This window comes from Lathyrus oleraceus, chromosome 6 (assembly GCF_024323335.1).
Source record: "Lathyrus oleraceus cultivar Zhongwan6 chromosome 6, CAAS_Psat_ZW6_1.0, whole genome shotgun sequence".
Lineage (NCBI taxonomy): Eukaryota > Viridiplantae > Streptophyta > Magnoliopsida > Fabales > Fabaceae > Lathyrus > Lathyrus oleraceus.
In genome coordinates this window covers 269,723,033-269,744,903 of record NC_066584.1, presented here as the reverse complement: position 1 = coordinate 269,744,903, position 21,871 = coordinate 269,723,033, and the positions used below count along the sequence as shown (strand labels likewise).

Sequence of the window (21,871 nt, the reverse complement as noted above, 5' to 3'; positions counted from 1 at the left end):
AGCTTATGCTTCAAGACAGCTGAGGGTTCATGAGAGGAACTATCCGACGCATGATTTAGAGTTGGCAGCTGTGGTTTTTGTTCTGAAGTTGTGGAGGCATTACTTGTACGGGTCAAGATTTGAGGTTTTCAGTGACCATAAAAGTTTAAAGTATTTGTTTGATCAGAAAGAGCTGAATATGAGACAGAGAAGATGGTTAGAGTTTCTGAAGGATTATGACTTTGGTTTGAATTACCATCCGGGTAAAGCAAACGTAGTGGCTGATGCATTGAGTCGGAAATCATTACATATGTCTATGTTAATGGTTAAGGAATTGGATTTGATTGAGCAGTTTAGAGACTTGAGTTTGGTGTGTGAGAGTACTCACAATAGTGTTAAATTGGGAATGTTGAAGTTGACAAGTGGTATTCTGGATGAGATCAGAGAGGGTCAGAAATCTGATATGCTTTTGGTTGATAAGTTGACTCTAGTGAATCAAGGTCAAGGTGGCGAATTCAGAGTTGATGAGAATGGTGTTTTGAAATTTGGTAATCGGGTGTGCATTCCGAATGTTACCGAACTTAAGAAGAGTATTCTTGAGGAAGGACATCGTAGTGGTCTGAGTATTCATCCTGGAGCTACGAAGATGTATCATGATTTGAAGAGGTTATTTTGGTGGCCGGGAATGAAAAGAGAAATTGCGAGTTTTGTTTATTCTTGTTTGACTTGTCAGAAGTCAAAGATTGAGCATCAGAAGCCGTCTGGGCTAATGCAACCGTTGGCTATTCCAGAGTGGAAGTGGGATAGTATCAGTATGGATTTTGTTTCTGGTTTACCGAGGACAATTAAGAATTTTGAAGCCATTTGGGTGATTGTTGACAGGTTGACAAAGTCGGCTCATTTCATTCCGATTAGAATGGATTATCCGTTAGAGAAATTGGCTGAGTTGTATATTGAGAAGATTGTAAGTTTGCATGGTATTCCATCTAATATTGTTTCGGACAGAGATCCTAGATTTACATCGAAATTCTGGGAAGGTTTGCAGAAGGCTTTGGGAACTAAGCTGAGATTGAGTTCTGCATATCATCCGCAGACTGATGGTCAGACTGAGAGGACGATTCAGTCATTAGAGGATCTTTTGAGAGCTTGTGTTTTGGAGAAGGGAGGTGCTTGGGATTGTTATTTACCTTTGATTGAGTTTACCTACAACAATAGTTTTCATTCGAGTATTGGTATGGCACCGTTTGAAGCTTTGTATGGTAGGAGATGTCGGACACCTTTATGTTGGTATGAGTCCGGTGAGAGTGCTGTGGTTGGACCGGAGATTGTTCAGCAGACTACAGAAAAGATTAAGATGATTCAGGAGAAGATGAGGATTGCTCAGAGTCGTCAGAAGAGTTATCATGATAAGAGGAGGAAGTCATTTGAGTTTCAAGAGGGAGATCACGTGTTTCTTCGTGTTACTCCGATAACTGGTGTTGGTCGAGCTTTGAAGTCAAAGAAGTTGACACCTCGATTTATTGGTCCTTATCAGATTTTGGAGAGGATAGGAGAGGTAGCCTATCGTATCGCTTTACCGCCGTCACTTGCGAATTTGCATGAGGTTTTTCATGTGTCTCAGTTGAGGAGGTACATTCATGATCCGTCGCATGTAGTCCAAGTAGATGATGTACAGGTGAGAGATAACCTGACTGTTGAAACATCACCTATGAGGATCGAGGATCGAGAGTTGAAGCAGTTGCGGGGTAAAGAAATTGCCTTGGTGAAGGTAGCTTGGGGAGGACCAGCAGGTGGCAATGTGACTTGGGAACCGGAGAGTCAGATGAAGGAGTCTTATCCGGAGTTATTTGCTTGAGGTATGTTTTCGAGGACGAAAACTCTTTTAGTGGGGGAGAGTTGTAACACCCCGAATTAAATAAGAGGATTATTTAATTTAAGTTAATAATATATTTAATAATTTAATTAAATAAATTGAATTATTGGATGATTATTATTATTATTATTATTTGGAATAATAATTATTTGGAAAATATATAAGTTGGAATAAGGAAAAAGAGTTTTCATTTTGTAAAAGGGTTTTACGTGAAAACGGAGAAGCTGCAGAGAAGAGGAGAAAAGGGCAAAGAGGAAGAGCTAGAGAGCAAAGGTTGAAGAACGGAAAAGCTCGAAGCTTAGAGATTGCCGGATTATCTCAGGTAAGGGGGGTTTATCGTCGTTTAATGGGTATTATAGATTAACATGTCGTGGGTAGTGATAAACCGTTGAATTGATCCTAATTGGGATTTAGGATGCTGAGAAAATTGTGATGAATAAGTTGTAGAAAAACTGAAATTGAATCGGTAATTGTATGTGTCGTGATTTTCCGATAACGTAGCTTTTTACGGAAGTTGAATCGGAGGTCCGGAAGTCCTCCAACGGCGGAAAATGCGGAAACTCTGCATTCTGCCTTGTGTTAGCGCAGGAACTGCTGTTTCGCCTGCGTTAACCGGTTAACCCAGGGTGTTAACCGGTTAACACTGTTATAAATTGTGAAAAATGTTGAGTTTTGCCTGCGTTAACCGGTTAACCTATAGCGTTAACCGGTTAACACTGTTGCGTTTTGCCTGGAAGTGTAATTTTTCCTGCGTTAACCGGTTAACCTATAGCGTTAACCGGTTAACACTGTTGCAGTATGTAAAAATGGTTGATTTTTATGATGTAAGTGTAATTGGTGATTGGCCTATTGTATCCAATTGTGATAAATAAATTCGTGGAGTCTATGTTGCGAAATGTTGATGCAAATATGTTGATAAGTTGTCTTTGTGGAAAATATTAAGTTGTAGGCTGATGAGCCAAAGTTGAATATGAGTTGTTTTGTTGAAAATGCTGAGTTGTAGGCTGATGAGCCAAAGTTGATTTTTAAGTTGTTGTTGCTGAAAAAGCTGTTATGTTGTCGTTGTTATTATGTTGTTGAACTTTCAAGTCGTACATGCCATATACATTCATATGCATTAAGTCGGGGCTTTTGCTCACACCACGTTGGCCTGGATTGGCAAAACTTATGGGGCTTTTGCTCACACCACGTTGGCCTGGATTGGCAAAAATTTTAAGTTGAAAGTTGAAGGCTTATGCCTTGATGCCCACTAAACTGGCAATGATTTTAAGTTGGGAGTTTTACTCCAAATGGTACCACATGCATGAAGAGCCGAGTCTCATTTGAGTTGCATTTACGTTGTGTTTGAATATGATGTTGAGTTGAATATGCTGCTACCGAATGCATGATATGATGTGGGTGATTAACGTGTAAAGTTACTTAACATAACATGATGATTTATAATATTTGTTATATCGATTGAGGAACTCACCCTTACAGTTATATTTTTCAGGTAACGAGCAGTGAGTTGAGTAGAAGCTAGTGCTTGAAGTCTAGAGTGGTTTTAGTGGGTCATGCTCTGATAGATGTAACATCGGGACGGGATGTTTTATTTGTTGAATAAATGTTAATTTTAAGATATTACAGATGTTGAATGTTTCTATCCGCTGCGAATTTTTAAAGAAGTGTTTATGTTGGATTAAATAATGAGCATGACTGATTTTTACGGTGAATTATGTGAAGTATTATGTGACACCCTTGGTGCATGATTACTCTGATATTGATTTATATGCTGTTGTTTTAATTAAATATTTGGGGTATAAAGAAGGGTGTTACACATGGCCTTTTCAAGCCCCATAATACAAGCTTCATATTCTGCCATGTTGTTTGTACACTTGAAAGTAAATCTAGATGTAAATGGTAGATGTGTGCCTTGGGGAGTAATAATCACTTCCCCAATGCCATTTCCATATTAATTAATAGCTTCATCAAATACCATGCCCCAACGGGAACCAGGTTCTGGCCCTTCTTCAAGCAATGGTTCATCACAATCTTTCATTTTCAAGTAAAAAATCTCTTCATTAGGAAAATCATACTGCACTGATTGATAATCTTCAATTGGTTGGTGAGCCAAATGGTCATCCAAGATAATCCCTTTGATCGCTTTCTGAGATCAGTATTCGATATCATACTCTAACAACAACATCTGCCAACGGAAAATCCTCCTAGTTAAAGAAGGGGAGACAAAATCAGAGGTTCAAGCAAATATTCTTTGATACTGTCAAAAGCTTTCTGGCAGTCTTCGGTCCAATCACAAGACTGATCTTTCCGAAGAAGCTTGAATATAGGTGCACATGTGACAGTCATGTGGGAAATGAATCTGGAAATATAATTCAAGCGGCCGAGGAAACCTCTGACTTGCTTCTCAGTTTTGGGGGCAAGCATTTCTTGTATTGCTTTGACCTTGGCAGGATCAACTTCAATACTCTTCTCGCTGACAATAAAGCCCAACAACTTACCAGAACGAACACCAAAAGTACACTTATTGGGATTCAAGCGGAGTTTATACTTCCTCAAACACTGGAATAGCTTCAACAAATGCTCAACATGTTCCTCTTCATCAATTGATTTAGCAATCATGTCATCGACATATACTTCAATCTCTTTATGCATCATATCATGAAAAAGAGTAGTCATTGCTCTCTGGTAAGTTGCACCAGCATTCTTTAGACTAAAAGGCAACACTCTATAACAGAATGTCCCCCAGGGTGTATTGAATGTGGTCTTCTCCATATCTTCGGGTGCCATCTTGATCTGATTATATCCAGAAAACCCATCCATTAACAAAAAGACTTTGAATTTAGCAGTATTGTCTACCGACATATCAATGTGTGGCAGAGGGAAATCATCTTTCGGACTGGCTTTATTCAAATCTCTATAATCGACACACATGCGTACCTTTCCATCTTTCTTAGGCACATGCACAATATTGGCCACCCATTGCGGATACTCAGCGGTTACAAGGAAACCGACATCAATCTGCTTCTGCACTTCCTCTTTGATCTTCACAGCCATATCAGAATGTGTTCTTCTCAACTTCTGCTTGACTGGCGGGCATTCTAGCTTCAACAACAATCTATGCTCCACAATCTCAGAATCCAAACCACACATGTCTTGATAGGACCAAGTAAACACATTTGAATACTCTCGAAGAAGATCAATCAACCCCTTCTTGACATTTGGACACAGTCGAGACGCAATCTTGACTTCCTTCACATCATCTTCGGAACCCAAGTTGACTAGCTCAATCTGTTCTTCAAACGGCTGAATAATCTTTTCATCTTGCTCAAGAAGATGAGACAATTCATACTCATTTCTACATCACTTTCCTCCTCGGCCTCAAACACAGGGAATTCAAAATTTGGAGATGGAGAAGGATCATTGTATTCAATGGGGTTAGGAACCAACCTGCATAATGATTTGATATTTTGATTTTAGAGAAGTGAATTTGTGACCAAATATTATGAAGATGGACAATTATATTATTTATTTATGTTTTTTGTGATTACCATTTTCAGAATAAAGCAAAAAGAAAAATAAACATCAAAGATGTGGATGAGTAGAATTAATTTTATTGATGATCAATTCAAAATGCCCAAACAATGTTCACTTCTCCCTTAGGCATAGGAGAAGGATTTAAAAATACAAAAGCAATTACTTAGATCGATGCAAAATAACAGGAATATCAACAGTAGTCCAATTGTTGCACGTCTTTCCATGCGTAACAAAGTTGGTGCAGTCTTCCTCTTCGCTATCCTCTAGCACAGCAGATGAGTGTTGTTCATTGCCATGAATGAACCCTCCGCTACGGAAGCTGAGTTGCATATCTTCAGATCTTGCAATTGATGAGCCTTTCTGGAACCCCAAATCGGTTCTTCCTTTGTTGTCGGAGACCTCTACCATGTGCCCCCACTGATCAACAGTACCTTCTTCAACAATATTCTGAGCATTTTTCAACGAAGACATAGGTGCCCCAACTCTCTTTTCAGCAGCAATAGACAAGGCTTTGAACGGAGTTCCAACCTCATCCTCAGCTTTAACATAAGAGAAAGATGATAGGTGGCTAACCAACAATGCTTTGTCTCCTCCAACAATCACAAGCTTGCCATTCTTGACAAATTCCAATTTCTAATACAGAGTGGAGGTAACAACTCCTGCCTCATGAATCCATGGCCTTCCGAATAAACAGGTGTAGGCCGGGTAGATATCAATTACTTGAAAAGTAATATGAAAACCACTCGGACCTATCTTGACTGGAAGGTCCACTTCACCAATTACTGTCTTGTGCGAACCATTAAAGGCTTTGACGATTACACCGTTATACCTCATAGGCGCTCCTTGGTAAGATAGTTTTGACAAAGTTGACTTTGAAAGCACATTCAGCGACGAACCGGTGTCAACAAGCACATTTGACAAAGCATCTTCCTTACAATTCATTGAAATATGCAAAGCCAGGTTATGATTTCTTCCCTCCTCAAGGAGTTCTTCATCGCAGAAGCTCAGATGATTGCATAAAGTGATGTTAGCCACGATGTGATCAATGTGCATGCATGAAGTGATGTTCATCCATCATACATTGGATGTCCCTTTTCACTACATCACACCCTCTTGGGTTCATACTATAAATAACACAACCATCATAGTCATGTTCACAGTCACTCACCATACAGATATCCTTGTGCATCTGCACCAAGGATCTTCGGATAAACTGGACGTCATAAACCTTGAATTCTCCAAGACAACCGTCCATCATATTCACTGAAGATTTCCCATGAGCGGGCAAAGGGTTCGCTTTCACATTTGGCGTGCGGTCCTCAAAGGACACCATACCACTCTTCATAAGCTTTTGAACCTCATACTTCAATGGATAGCAGTTTTCAATATCGTGTCCGGGTGCTCCCTGGTGAAAAGCACAACGGAGCTCAGGTTTATACCACCAGGGAAGCGGTTTTGGGATCTGCGGTGGGTTCCTCGGTTGAATTAAGTTCTTGAGAACTAGCGAAGGATACAGCTCTGCATACGATATAGGAATTGGGTCAAAAGAGATCTTCTTCCTCTCAAAGTTCTGCTGATAATGATCGTTGTTGGTATTGTTGTTGTTGTAGGTGTTCGTTCTTTGTTGCGGTTGTTGTTGTTGACGTTGATGTTGTTGTTGTTGTTGAATTGGTGTTGCTTGCTGATTAGAAAATATCGGAATTACTGATGAAACTTGATGATGATGATATTGACGGGGTGGTGGATTTCTTCTGATCTGAGGCCTCCTCTGCCTCCCACTGATTACTGCGTTGGTCTCACTATCCTTCTTCTTACCAAAGTTGCTACTATATCTCTTGCTTGTTGACTCCTCATCTCTTGACAACCGTCCCTCACGGACTCCTTCCTCAAGTCTCATCCCCATGTTTACCATTTCGGTAAAATCACTGGGGGCACTAGCAATCATGCGTTCATAATAAAATGAACTCAAAGTTTTCAAGAATTTTTTTGTCATTTCTTTCTCCTCCAAAGGAGGAGTGATTTGGGCAGCCAACTCCCTCCATCTTTGCGCGTATTCTTTAAATGTCTCTTTGTCCTTCTGAGACATAGACCTCAACTGGTCTCTATCCGGCGCCATGTCCACATTATACTTGTATTGCTTCACAAAAGCTTCTCCCAAGTCGTTGAAAGTGCAAATTCTTGCACTATCAAACCCCATGTACCAATGGAGTGCAGCACTAGTCAGACTATCTTGGAAGTAGTGAATAAGCAATTGATCATTGTCGGTCTGAGTAGACATCTTGCGGGCATACATCACAAGATGACTGAGCGGACAAGAGTTCCCCTTATACTTCTCAAAGTCAGGCACTTTGAACTTCACCGGGATTTTGACGTTGGGCACTAAGCACAATTCAGCAACACTCTTTCCAAACAAGTCTTTACCTCCCAGCGTCTTCAATTCCTTGCGTAACTCAAGAAACTGATCTTTCATCTCGTCCATCTTCTCATAAACATCCAGACCCTCAGACGGCTCGAAATGATAAATGGTATCCTCTACGCGAGGCAAAGTGTGCACAACGGGAGGTGGCACGGACATGACCGGGCTAGATGCCGGCATGGAAGCAAATGTAGGCGCAAAGCCTTCGGGCACAAAGTTGGGCGGCATTCCCCATGGGAATTCGGCAGGCATATTTGGCGCGAAATGGGCGGTAACAACATGCATGGTAGAGGTAGCCACTTCTGAAGTAACAGTCCTCGCGGGAGGAGTTGCAGGTGTTGGAGAAGCTTGGTTCTGAGTAGCGAGAACTGACTCTATCATGGCAGTCAGGAGGATGATCTCGTCCTTCATCTCTCTATTCTCTTGCTCCAAATGTTCCATGATTTTCAGATGATTGGCTCGGGTATTATACCGGTGAGTCAGCTTAGCTAAAGCACATAAGTAACACCAAGCAGACATCTGGCGAAAACCTGTTTATGAAAATGATGCATGAAATGTAATGCTTGATTATTTTTATTTTCAAGGAACTTACTATATCATTTGTAAATATATCATATTTAAATGGAAATTGCAACAATTTAATATGACCAAAAATCTCTTTTTATTTATATAAATTGGAAGGATTATACTGAGTACAATTTTAGAAACCAAAATAAAAAGATACAAGAGAAGAGGAGACTAGTCATCCTAAGGATCCCTAACAACAATGTCAGAAGATCTGGCTGAAGGCGTGTACTTCCTTCGAATGCAATGGATCTCGGTCTGAAAAGAAGCCTTCATCTGAGTCTTCTCGAGGACAAGCTGATTAACAATCTTCTTCCAAGCAACGGAAGGCTGAGGCATGCTATAAGATGAAACCTCTGGCTCTCTCTGTCTCTTCGTCACTCGGTCTTCAAGTAGCTCAATAAGTGCATCTTTATCCTTAGACTCCAACTGCAACTCTTCATGCTTCTTTCTCAAAGCATGGAAACACTCTTCCCACATATCCTTCTCTTGCTTCATCTTGAAGAGCGCGTCTTCTAACTCCTCTACATCTTGGTTAGGGAGAGTTAATGGCTCAACCACAACCATAGACATAGGTCTTTCGCAAGGATAAGGCATCTTCAACTCCATAGCTCTCTTCTTCACCCAAAGAGTGTAAGGTTCCAAAGCTACACAATTGCATGGACCAAGCTCGGATCTTCCTTTCCTATGCACATTATGCCAAGCATGCACAATCTTTTGCTTCAAATGTTGGGAATCTTTACCCTCTTGATATAAAAGACCTTCTAACAACATGTTATTGGGTTTGTCTCTCAAGGGGAACCCAAGTTAACGACGAGCCAAAGTAGGGTTGTAATTAATTCCTCCTTGTGTACCAATGAGAGGCACATTAGAGAATTCACCACAACTATCAATAATCTTCAAACTGCTTAAAGATGGGTCATACCAAACTATATCATCATTAGTGAGAGACATAAGTCTCTGAGACCACCTTAGACATTGTTTGTTCTCCACAAAAGCAGGTGTCTGAGGCAAGTGCAAAATAAACCACTTGTACATAAGAGAAATACAACAGAGAATCGTTCCACCACCCTTAGAATTCCTTATATGTAAAGAGAAATACATATCACCCAACAAAGTAGGCACAGGATTCCCAATCAAGAAAAGTCTAATGGCGTTAACATCAACAAAATCGTCAATGTTAGGGAACAAAGTTAATCCATAGATGAGCAACACAAAGATAGCTTCAAAAGCATCCACACTAACAGCTTGAGAAAAAGTAGTAGCTTCCTTGATGAGGAAAATAGATGGCAACCCAAATAACCCTCCTTTCTTCACCCAATGAGCCTCTATCTCAGACTTCTTCAAGTGAAGAGCTTCAGCAATAATACTAGATCGGGGAATCTCCTCAAATCCACTAAAAGGCACTCTACTAGAAATAGGTATCCCTACAAGATGAGAATACTCCTCCAAGGTAGGCACAAGCTGAAAATATGGGAAAGTGAAATAACGGTAGAGAGGATCATAGAACTGCACTAGCACAGTCAAGAGTCCTTCAACCACATCATTAGATAAGATGGACAAAAGCTTCCCATGACGTTGTTTGAAGTCCAAGGGATCTAATACAAAAGATGATAGCTTCCTTAACTCTTTCAAGTCGGGACATTTGAAACTGTACTTCTTTGTGTTCCTTCGTCCATAATCCATGGTCTGAAAATATTTGCAAATGACACCTTTGTTCCTTGAAATTTTCGTGTGATGAATGTTATGATACGCATGAATGCATGAATGCAACAATCACAAATAAGGGATCACACACAAGGCAAACAAAGGTCAAGGGATGAATCAAGTCATTGTCAAGATCAATCATCAATTTTGGTGGATTATGGTTTACACCTTATCAACACCCAAGTTCCATTGATATTGACAAGACTTGATTGGATTAACCAAGAATCAAGGGTTCGTTGCAAGTCACGAGCATGGAGTTTGGGTAAGAACCATCCCAAAGGAGTGAACTAAGGATAAAAACCTGTAGATCATGTTCTAAAAATTTCCCAGAGTCTTAATTCCATCTATCGGATATTACAGGTTAAGATGACTGACTCATCGACCCATAATATTCTTAAGAGAAACTCGTCTGAGTGTAGTATCGCGTAGCAACTGTTATCAAGTCTACACTTGAACAGTTTCCGCACTACGCCCAAAGTAGGCCAAGATGGGTTAAATGTTCTAAGGTCCTCAGCTTCTCAGACCCAATTAGAAATAGTAATGCCTAACCACAAATACTTGTGTGACATTTCCAAATCCAAAGGAGTCTCCACTGAGCGGATGGATCTCAAGCCAACTTATTAAGGACTACTCTACACAAGTCGAACATGACTATACCATTCTCCTATCTTAATTGCACTCAAGTTTGGGTTAGAACTTATCTCACCACTCAGAGATCACTAAGCACAACAAGAAAATTATATCACACATACATATATACAAACATCACATATATACAAATATATACACACAAAAAGTAGGCTAAACCCATTGGAGACTACCCCCCAGCAGAGTCGCCACTAAATTTTTGTAGCGGGAAATTCATGATCATCAAGCTATGGATAAGCTAAAGATCAAATAACAAGAGTCGTCACCGCACTTTTATTGTTTCCAATGGAAAAGGGTAAAAGTACGAACAAAACCCAACAGTAAGAAGTTTTCAAATCAAAACTAATAAAAAGTCAGAGATTACAAGTAAGGGGGTTGGTTACACAGAGGGAAGGTGTTAGCACCCAAAGTGTCCTAGGTACTCCTAGGGAGCCCTTTTTGTGTGCATATGTATTTGATACAAAGTGATGTTTACAAACAAATAGAATGGGGAGATGAGAAAATAATTCATTAATTATATTTTTGTGTTTGACAAGACATTCGGTCTTGTGCCTACGTACCAACATAAAAATGAGGGATCAAAACCTCGTAGTTCGTGATACAAATTTCAAAGTGGATGCATTGTTTTTAGCAAAAATTAAGTTTGAAAGGCACAAAGGCCTAAAAATGGTTTGAATGAGTTAGTTCTTTTTGGCTTTTTGAAAGTTTAAGTCAAGTATAGTTAAGTCTATTTACAAGTTTGATTTAAGAAAAGAAGTTTGAAAATGCAATGGCAATAAGGCCAAAGTTTCTATCTTTTTGCAAAGTGGTCAAAGTTTAGAACATAAATAGTTCACAGAAATAAGATTTTGAAAGATGGAGGGAGAGATTTTGAAATTAAAGAAATGGGGAGAAGATGAAGAGACTATCCTATGTACAAAATTAAAAGTTTAGAGTTGAAAAGATCTGACCAAATGGGTAACAATCCAATAGACAAGAATGTCAATAGAAACCCAGAATTCCCTTGGACTTTTAGAATCAATCAATACAGAAATGCAAAATTATATTATCTTGAAGAGAAAGACATCAAATAAATACGGCCACATCCAAGCTTATCCATTCCATGATCTTCTTCATAGTAGCCCATGTAACAGATAAATTCCATAAGTCACAGGTTCAAAATAACAGCCTCACAATGATCATGTTGCAGATGAACTCAGAAGGATATTGAATGATGTATTAGATGAAGCCAACAGTCCATTAGCATAGGAAGGTTTCCTATATTCTAAGTCCATTTGTCTAAGATCAAGCCAACAATCCACACAAAAGTTTTTTAGGGTTTTTGTTGTTATTATGTACATTAATGGTTAAAGACCACACAAACAAACAAAGTATACACAAACAAAATATATCACACAGTATGGTCCAAATGGACAAAGTAAAAATTGCATTATCATAAACAATTAGAATGATATGGACAACGACAAATGAATAGAAACAAAAATTAAATGACATTAAAGTAAAGGACTTGAAGTTAAAAGTTAGTAGTTGTCATACCCAGATTTTGGTCCTGAATTTTTTTTCATTTTTTCATTTTTTATTTGGCACGTGGCCTAAAGTTCATTTGCATACATTCATGACCAAAGGCAACCGTCCATTCCCAAATCCATATTTTTTTTGATCAACATTGGTCATTATCTAGTTTTTTTTATCATGGTGTTTTTTGATTATAAAATGGATTCTAATTATTTGACTTTTTAATTTTCAATTTGATTTTAATTTCAAATCAAGTCTAATTCCAAATTTCAATTTAATCTTAATTGTGTTTTTTTACTAATGATTCAAACTCTAATTGATTTTAATTTCCGAATAAATGTTAGAATTGATATCAATTTTTTTTAACAAATTATAGATTAATTTGATTTTAATTGGTTTTATCGGTTTTTTTATTTTAATTTGACATTTAGATTAGTCTTGGATTATTTCTAAAATCCATATCCATTTTTATAACCAAATATCCATTTCCATAAACCAAGTTACAGCCATTCTTATTACATTTTTACAAACACTTCAACCAAGTTCAAAGTATAATCACAAATTCATTTCAAAATTCCATACCATTTAACCAAATTCAAATCAAATCAAGTTTCAACCAAATTTTCATTCATTCATTAATACCATACATTCAAGATCATATTCAACCATACATTCATATCTAGGCCATTACATAACCATGAACCAAATTGCAACATACATATCTACATAAACCATGACATTACACAAGCATTACAACATTTCCATGAATTACAAAGTCATGTTCCAAATTACATTTCACAACATTTTCTTACAAGTCCATACATTACAATATCAAAGTCCACAACAACCCTTCAGTTTCGAGAAAACACTTTGGCTAATGGCAGTATGTCATTATGCCCTCCAGGATGTCAAATTTCACGGGGAGTTAAGTATATACATAATCTTCCGTAACAGGTAAACCATTTGCCTACTATGGGGGATTCTTCTTACGGCACGCGTGAATTGCCCACATCCAATGCATTCCCAGAATCACCTATTCCTTCAGAGGTTGGGAAACCACCTAGGCGGGCCAAACGACCAAAGGAAAGTAAGTCTGTTTCACCCAACAAGAAGACTCCATAAACTACTAGAAAGGTCAAGAAGGAGGTTGAAGATTTAAACAAGACAATGATTACCAACAACAAAGCACTTGAATGGAAGTGTAGTCAGGAAATTATAAATGAAAGTGATGAACTTACCAAGCAGTTAGCGGTCTCAAAGGCTGATTGGAAACCCCAGGACTTGGCACTGAATCAAGTTGCATACGAAGATTCAACCACGCCAGCACCAGTGTGCTCTTGCACCGGCATTCTCAGACAGTGCTACAACTGGGGTAATGGAGGTTGGCAATCTGCTTGTTGTACAACCACTTTATCGGTGTATCCTCTTCCAGCAGTGCCCAACAAAAGGCATGCACGAGTAGGCGGTAGGAAAATGAGTGGAAGTGCTTTTAATAAAATGCTTAGCCGGCTTGCAGCTGAAGGACATGATCTCTCACACCCAGTTGACCTTAAAGACCATTGGGCCAAGCATGGTACAGATCGATATATCATAATAAAGTAGATCACCCGATGTTTTTCTTTGAGAGAAGCAGTAAGACGGTTAGCATATCATTGTCTCTTTCAACTGAGTCGCCCGCGAATATGATTGTGAACCTGCAGAACAACAATTGACGGCATTAAAGAACTATGATAGGCAAAAACAGCAAAAGCAACTCTGTTACCACAAGGAACATCTTCAACAGTCCACCCTGCATTACCGTCCAAGTCAAAAGTCCACAAGCTAAACAAACATGCCTTATAGTTTGTTTTGAGGAATCAGACCTGCAACCAGAGGATTGAACCAAGTGATTTATAAAGGGACTTACAAATAAACACAAAAGGCCAAGTTCCATAAGTCCATACAATGCAGTAACACTTCAAGCAGTTTAGCAACAAGTAAAACAGTCTGCACATAAAAAGAGAAAAAACAAAAAGAAGACTTCACTTTCAAAAATCTTCAATCAACATATAACTGACCCAACTCTCTCATAAACAGAACTTGGATCATTCAATTCGGTCCTGAATGCTTCAAATACCTTTCTGAATCCATAGGAACAGGAAGTCCAACATGAGGCAAAGATTCTCGGCATATACCGGGTTTTTTCAAAGTACCTTCTATGATGCTAAAGATGTATTCGACGGATTTGAATTCCAACGCAATATGAGACAAGTTGTCCAAGCATCTAACAGCATTCGAACAGAACATTGTCGAAACATCCTATGTTGTTACCTGCAAAGCATAACAAGAAAATTCAAGACCATGTTACATTTTGATTGAAACCATGCTTTAAGTGATTAGGCAAGACAAGCTTGGAAGTTTCCATTACCAATGAAAGTAATCAATCGCTTCTCGGGTACCGCTTGTGCATAGCCAAGAGTTGCACCAACAGACTATCCAATTGAGCCATATTCCATTTGGAACTCGTACCTGTCACCAAAATTCTATCAGCAACTACACTGAAACCAGAAAATTCATTTTGCAAGAGATGTTCTTGTTGTATATGTCATGGTTATGACAATAACAAGGATCCTAGTCTGTGGTTGACCTGCACCTCTGATAAACCGAATAAAGAGTCATGTGGAATGTCGCGTCATTTGCAATATGCTTTGAGCAATCAAGTGTCGTGCATTCTGAAGGGAAGTCATGGTTTAACTTTGGATGGAAAACTTCTATTGTGTTTCTTGTGAAAAAATAAATGAACTAATGAGGACATGAAGAAAGCAATTATTGATTGCCAAAGAAGCAAGAAGAGTGGATATACTCTCTGTACGAATTTCCTTAGCCTATAGAATTCTCACATGAACCAAAGTATACACAGAAATGCATAAGATCGTAGAAAGGATTCAAATTGGAAAAAACTCACACCTTCAACTGAGTACTCTTGCAAGGCCTCTATATTAAGTAACACGGGAATTTTGGGTGCAGCAGAAGCTAAAGGGACGACGCCTTGTGAACCACCATCAAAGCTTGTTACAAATTGAAAACCGTTCTTCAACTCTGAACGTATATGCACAAGGACTTGCACTCGCCGTAAAGCGACGTCGAACCTTAAAGTCACAAGATTTCACTGCAGTAAAACACGAGTAATTAGCAAGGCTGTAGAAAATTCAGAAAAATACCCGGAATGGAATTGAGACAAAGTATAGTAAGAAAGTGCGTAGATAGTATTACCGTTTCCAGATCGTAGTATCAAATGAGACAGACCAAAGTCTGAGCGCCTTAAAGCAACACAGAAGATACCCCTTTGGATCTCTTTGGGACAACTAAAAAGCCCTAACATAGTGAGTATAAGAGAGGAGGGGCGGATACAGTGAGGGCGGCCGCGATTTCGAGAGAAGAAGGAACCCTAAATTCGGAGACCATGAAAACCTGAAAGCTAGCGAAGGGAGGCAGTTGCAAGCTCGTCATTATCGCCGCCGAAGGTGAGTTTTTGCTTGAATCTCTCTGAAGTGTTTGATTTCTGGAGTGAGAGCGAAAGGTTGAGGATGAGTGAAAGTGAGACGGAGAGAGGAACGATTAAGGCTAGTGTGAGCGATTGAGAGAGAGGGTTTTGATGAATGATGGAGAGATTGAGAGAGACACGAGGTTGAGAGAGCGATTTTGGGAGTGAGCGATTGAGAGAGGTGAGTAAGATTGAGAGAGATTGAGGACGATGAACCTTTTTGAGTTCTGTTACAGTACTTCTCACTTTTTTTTCCTTTTATTTATTTCTTTTTATTTGTTAACAAAACAAACATTTAAACCATAAAGAAAAATTAACGTTTAGTATTCATTTGTTTTTTCATTAAAAAGTGTGTATTAATGTATTACTTTTTGTTTTCCCAATCCATATTCCTTTGGAAACCCAACAGCCAGGCGGCTAGGGTATATTTTCTTCGTTTCTTCCACTTGATAGTCCAACAGACTATTTTATTTTAGCTTTTATTTTTTAATTTTAATTTCAATCTGTTCTGGTTTATATATCCAAGTTGTTATTGTAAATAATAACTTATCATAAGTGGTCTACTGGAGAGAGAGTAGTCTCGTTGTCTTTAGTGGAGTGGGTTTGATACTTGGGGTTAGCAAATCTTTGTGTTTATATTTATGTTATGCTTACCATTTTACTTAATTTCTTTTTCTATATAGTATCTTGCTATTTTATTTTATTTTTACTTTTATTAATTTAATTCGATTGTTATTTAGTGGTTTGTATTTTTTAGATTTAGTTAGTGGTTGAATTTCCGATATTATTTTATTCGATTAGTCGACTTTTGTGTGTTAACTAATTTAGTTGGGTTATTAGTACCCATATCCATACTTTTACACGTGTAAATAACCATACTCAAATTTCACTCGATTTCAAAATCAATTTCAACTTTCCTCAATTTCAAAATACTTTCCAAAAATAAATGTGAATCATTTCAAGATCATTTCACAAATCAAACATAATATTCAAACCCTTTTCTAAAGCGTGAAGAAAAAGATTATCCTGGATGGAATATCTAGTTATAATCCCGAATATTAGGCTCAAGCTGTAAGAGCTTGCAAGCCGTAAATATTCGTCTTCTCTCCAAAATATTTATAAATATTTAAACCATTTTCTTAATAAAGTTGGAAGAAAAAGATTACCTGGATGGAATATCCAGTCGTAATCCCGAATATTAGGTTTAAGCTGTAAGAGCTTGCAAGCCATAAATATTTGTCTTCCCTTCCACACTCTAATATTCAAATCGTTTTCTAATTAAAACATGTAGAAAAAGATTGTCCTGGATGGAATATCCAGTTATAATCCCGAGTATTAGGCTCAAGCTGTAAGAGCTTGCAAGCCATAAATATTCGTCTTCCTTCCAAAACATTCGTAAATATTAGAATCATTTTCTTAGCAATATTGGAAAGAAACAGACTGCCTGGGTGGAATGTCCAGACGTAGTCCCGAGTGTTAGACCCAAGCTGTAAGAGCTTGCAAGTCATAAGTACTCGTTCTTCATACTCCAAAATACTTAATTCCTATCTTAACCTCTTTCAATAAAGATGGAAATGGAACATGGTGTATACCGTGCACTCCTGAGATTAAGATTCGAGGCGGATGCCTCGCCAATCTTAACTCTCGCCATCGTCTAAAATTGTCAATGCGGTTTCTTCAAACCCTTTCTCAATCAAACCTAAAAATACTTAATCTCTATTAAATACTTTTGCCAATGAAGATGGAAATGGAACACGGTGTATACCGTGCACTCCTGAGGCTAGGATTCGAGATGGATATCTCGCTCATCCAAGTTCTCGCCATTACTCAAAATACATCCAACCAATCAAACTTTTTCTCGCCGCCGTGCGATTAATCAAAAACCATTTTCATAAATGAAAGATATATTGTCTTAAAGTGATACAAAACAATGTTTCGGCCACGATTGTTGAGTCGAGATAAGTGACGCTTTTTCGAATGTAGATTTATAAATCTGTTCGATGTGTGGTATGCGTCCACTCCTCATCTGTTTTGGGTAAAACAATGTTTTCGTCGATTAATACAGTATAGCTTTCGCTAAAATCGACCAACAAACAAACATTTTCTACCCAAAACTACGTAAGCCTTGATTTCTCTTTTGAGATACGTAGGAGCAGGATTTGTAAATCTTGTCAGGCCCACTAATAAAAAAGTTAGGTTTAGTCCTTCGTCAAAAAAATCCAAAAACATTCTCTTCTCATCCTTTCTTTCTTTCCCATCTAATAATTCGAAAATCCTAATATTTCAACTAACACTAACGCACACAATTAACCTAATGGTTCCCGTTGAGTACAACGGACGTGAGGGATGCTAATACCTTCCCCTTGCGTAATCGACTCCCGAACCCTGATTTGGTTGCGACGACCAATAATCATTGTCGTTTTGTCTTGGGTTTTATCGATATTTCCCCTTTCCTTTTTAGGAATAAATAAAGTTCGATGGCGACTCTATTCAGTCCATCATTGCGAGCGTGCGATTGCGCTTCGCTTTAAAGTCGTATCCCCATTTTTCGAGGTGCGACAGATGGCGACTCTATTGTGGATTACAAATCCCTAAGCGAGTCAAGCCTAGTTAGGTCATTTGTGTGCCTTTGTTTGTTTACCTATGTGGTTTTTCTTTATTATTTTTACTATCTCTATTGTCATATTGATATGAATCTGTTGTATTGGTTCGATTGTGGTTTGGTACTTGGATACTCTGATTGCAAACCTTGTGGGAAAGACTTTTTACCCGAGTCTCGAGTAAAAACATAAGATAGGACGAGGTTGAGTAGTGCGGGTCCGTGAGATGTATTTCTCGTTGGGTTGGTACGAGAACCTTACTTAGAGTAGATTCTTGAGAGGATGTTGTCGCTCGGCAAGTAAGTTGTCGTAAGCTTCGATGTTTTCTTTAGGATCCATGACTCTGAGAACCACTTGTAGAACCTTAGTTCTTTGTCCAACTAGGAAAGATGGTTGCGTAGTGTGGGTCTGCGAGATGAATTTCTCGTTGGATCGATGCCAGAACCTCACTTAGAGTAGATTCTTTGGATGGAGTTGATGCCCGACAAGTAAGTTGCCGCAGGTAGCAAACAGTCTAATGGATCCATGACTCTAGGAACCTTTGTAACCCTAGACCATACCCGGTGAGAACCTGTTCTTGGAGAGCAATTTGATTCATCAGTACCTCAAACTTTTGAACCCGTGTATTGAAAAAAAAAACAAATATGCATGGCTTGCATTGCATTCATTCACATTTCAGGTCATATATGAACCTGTTGTTCAATACTATTCAGGTCATATATGAACCTGTTGTTGAGCTTTATTCCATTGTTAGGTCATATATGAACCTGTTGTTCAGTGCTATTCAGGTCATATATGAACCTGTTGTTGAACTTTATTTCATTATCAGGTCAAATATGAACTTGTTTGTTCAATACTATTCAGGTCATATATGAACCTTTTGTTGAGCTTTATTCCAGTGTCAGGTCATATATGAACCTGTTGTTGAGCTTTATTCAGGTCATATATGAACCTGTTGTTGAGCTTTATTCCAGTGTCAGGTCATCTATGAACCTGTTCTGAAGAGTCTCTCTCTACGATTGTTTCAGTGTTGTCAGGTCATATATGAACCTGCTGTTGAGCTTTCATTCCAGTATTACCAGGTCGTATATGAACCTGTTGATACACTCTTCTTGAATTTTTATGAGTTTGTTAGGTCATATCTGAACCTGTTGTCAGAACTTCTTGATATTCCCCAGCATTGTCAGGTCATATATGAACATGTTGTTGTGTTTTATTCCAGTATTGCCAGGTCATATATGAACCTGTTGTAGCATTTTTTCTTTTCCTTGTTCGGGTTTAGTAAGTCATATGTGAACTTACTACCGAAATCCCTTGTATTCTAAGTATCGTTTATCAAATTTCACTTTGAGTACTCCCTAGTGTGTGTGATTCTCCAGCAGGTTTGTTTTCCCCAGCAAAGTTGTTTTTTTACCATTTGTCTGTCTCCCTGTGGGTCATCAGCATTCCCCACAGATTGGTCCGCCTAGTAGCATCTCCTGTTAAGGGTTCACCATATCCCTAGCAGATAAAAATTACAAAAAAAGAGAATCTCGCATCAGCACATATCATGTCATGTCATATCATATCATATCATATCATATCATATCATATCATATCATATCATATCATATCATATCATGTCATATCATATCATATCATATCATATCATATCATGTCATAAGGATTCGGGATCAAAATCCGGGTCTTCTTAGTATTTAACCATCTCCCACTATGATCATATGAAGAGCGTCCTGCTTCATATTCTATAGTTGAAGACGCTTAAATAGGGGCAACTGTCATACCCCGATTTTAGTCCTGAATTTTTTTCATTTTTTTATTTTTTATTTGGCACATGGCCTAAAGTTCATTTGCATACATTCATGACCAAAGGCAACCGTCCATTCCCAAATCCATATTTTTTTTATCAACATTGGTCATTATCTAGTTTTTTTGATCATGGTGTTTTTTGATTATAAAATGGATTCTAATTATTTGACTTTTTAATTTTCAATTTGATTTTAATTTCAAATCAAGTCTAATTCCAAATTTCAATTTAATCTTAATTTTGCTTTTTTACTAATGATTCAAACTCTAATTGATTTTAATTTCCAAATAAATGTTAGAATTGATATCAATTTTTTTTTAACAAATTATAGATTAATTTGATTTTAATTGGTTTTATTGGTTTTTTTATTTTAATTTGACATTTATATTAGTCTTGGATTATTTCTAAAATCCATATCCATTTTTATAACCAAATATCCATTTCCATAAACCAAGTTACAACCATTCTTATTACATTTTTACAAACACTTCAACCAAGTTCAAAGTACAATCACAAATTCATTTCAAAATTCCATACCATTTAACCAAATTCAAATCAAATCAAGTTTCAACCAAATTTTCATTCATTCATTAATACCATACATTCAAGATCATATTCAACCATACATTCATATCTAGGCCATTACATAACCATGAACCAAATTGCAACATACATATCTACATAAACCATGACATTACACAAGCATTACAACATTTCCATGAATTATAAAGTCATGTTCCAAATTACATTTCACAGTATTTTCTTACAAGTCCATACATTACAATATCAAAGTCCACAACAACCCTTCAGTTTCGAGAAAACACTTTGGCTAATGGCAGTATGTCATCATGCCCTCCAGGATGTCAAATTTCACGGGGAGTTAAGTATATACATCATCTTCCGCAACAGGTAAACCATTTGCCTACTATGGGGGATTCTTCTTACGGCACGCGTGAATTGCCCACATCCAATGCATTCCCAGAATCACCTATTCCTTCAGAGGTTGGGAATCCACCTAGGCGGGCCAAACGACCAAAGGAAAGTAAGTCTGTTTCACCCAACAAGAAGACTCCATAAACTACTAGAAAGGTCAAGTAGGAGGTTGAATATTTAAACAAGACAATGATTGCCAACAACAAAGCACTTGAATGGAAGAGTAGTCAGGAAATTATAAACGAAAGTGATGAACTTACCAAGCAGTTAGCGGTCTCAAAGGCTGATTGGAAACCCCAGGACTTGGCACTGAATCAAGTTGCATACGACGATTCAACCACGCCAGCACCAGTGTGCTCTTGCACCGGCATTCTCAGATAGTGCTACAAATTATCTTAAAGTGATACAAAACAATGTTTCGGACACGATTGTTGAGTCGAGATAAGTGACGCTTTTCCGAATGTAGATTTATAAATCCGTTCGATGTGTGGTATGCGTTCACTCCTCATCTGTTTTGGGTAAAACAATGTTTTCGTCGATTAATACAGTATAGCTTTCGCTAAAATCGACCAACAAACAAACATTTTCTACCCAGAACTACGTAAGCCTTGACTTCTCTTTTGAGATACGTAGGAGCAGGATTTGTAAATCTTGTCAGGCCCACTAATAAAAAACTTAGGTTTAGTCCTTCGTCAAAAAAATCCAAAAACATTCTCTTCTCATCCTTTCTTTCTTTCCCATCTAATAATTCGAAAAGCCTAATATTTCAACT

The 21,871-nt window shown here is 38.0% G+C and overlaps 2 pseudogenes; both read left to right on the top strand.

The window, feature by feature from the left end:
- The window catches only part of LOC127095117 (protein BASIC PENTACYSTEINE6-like), a 30,612-nt pseudogene extending 16,774 nt beyond the window's left edge, over positions 1 to 13,838 (top strand).
- An 807-nt stretch (positions 13,839 to 14,645) lies between these two features.
- On the top strand, positions 14,646 to 21,498 carry LOC127095116 (protein BASIC PENTACYSTEINE6-like; annotated as a pseudogene).
- The last annotated feature ends 373 nt before the right edge of the window (positions 21,499 to 21,871 follow it).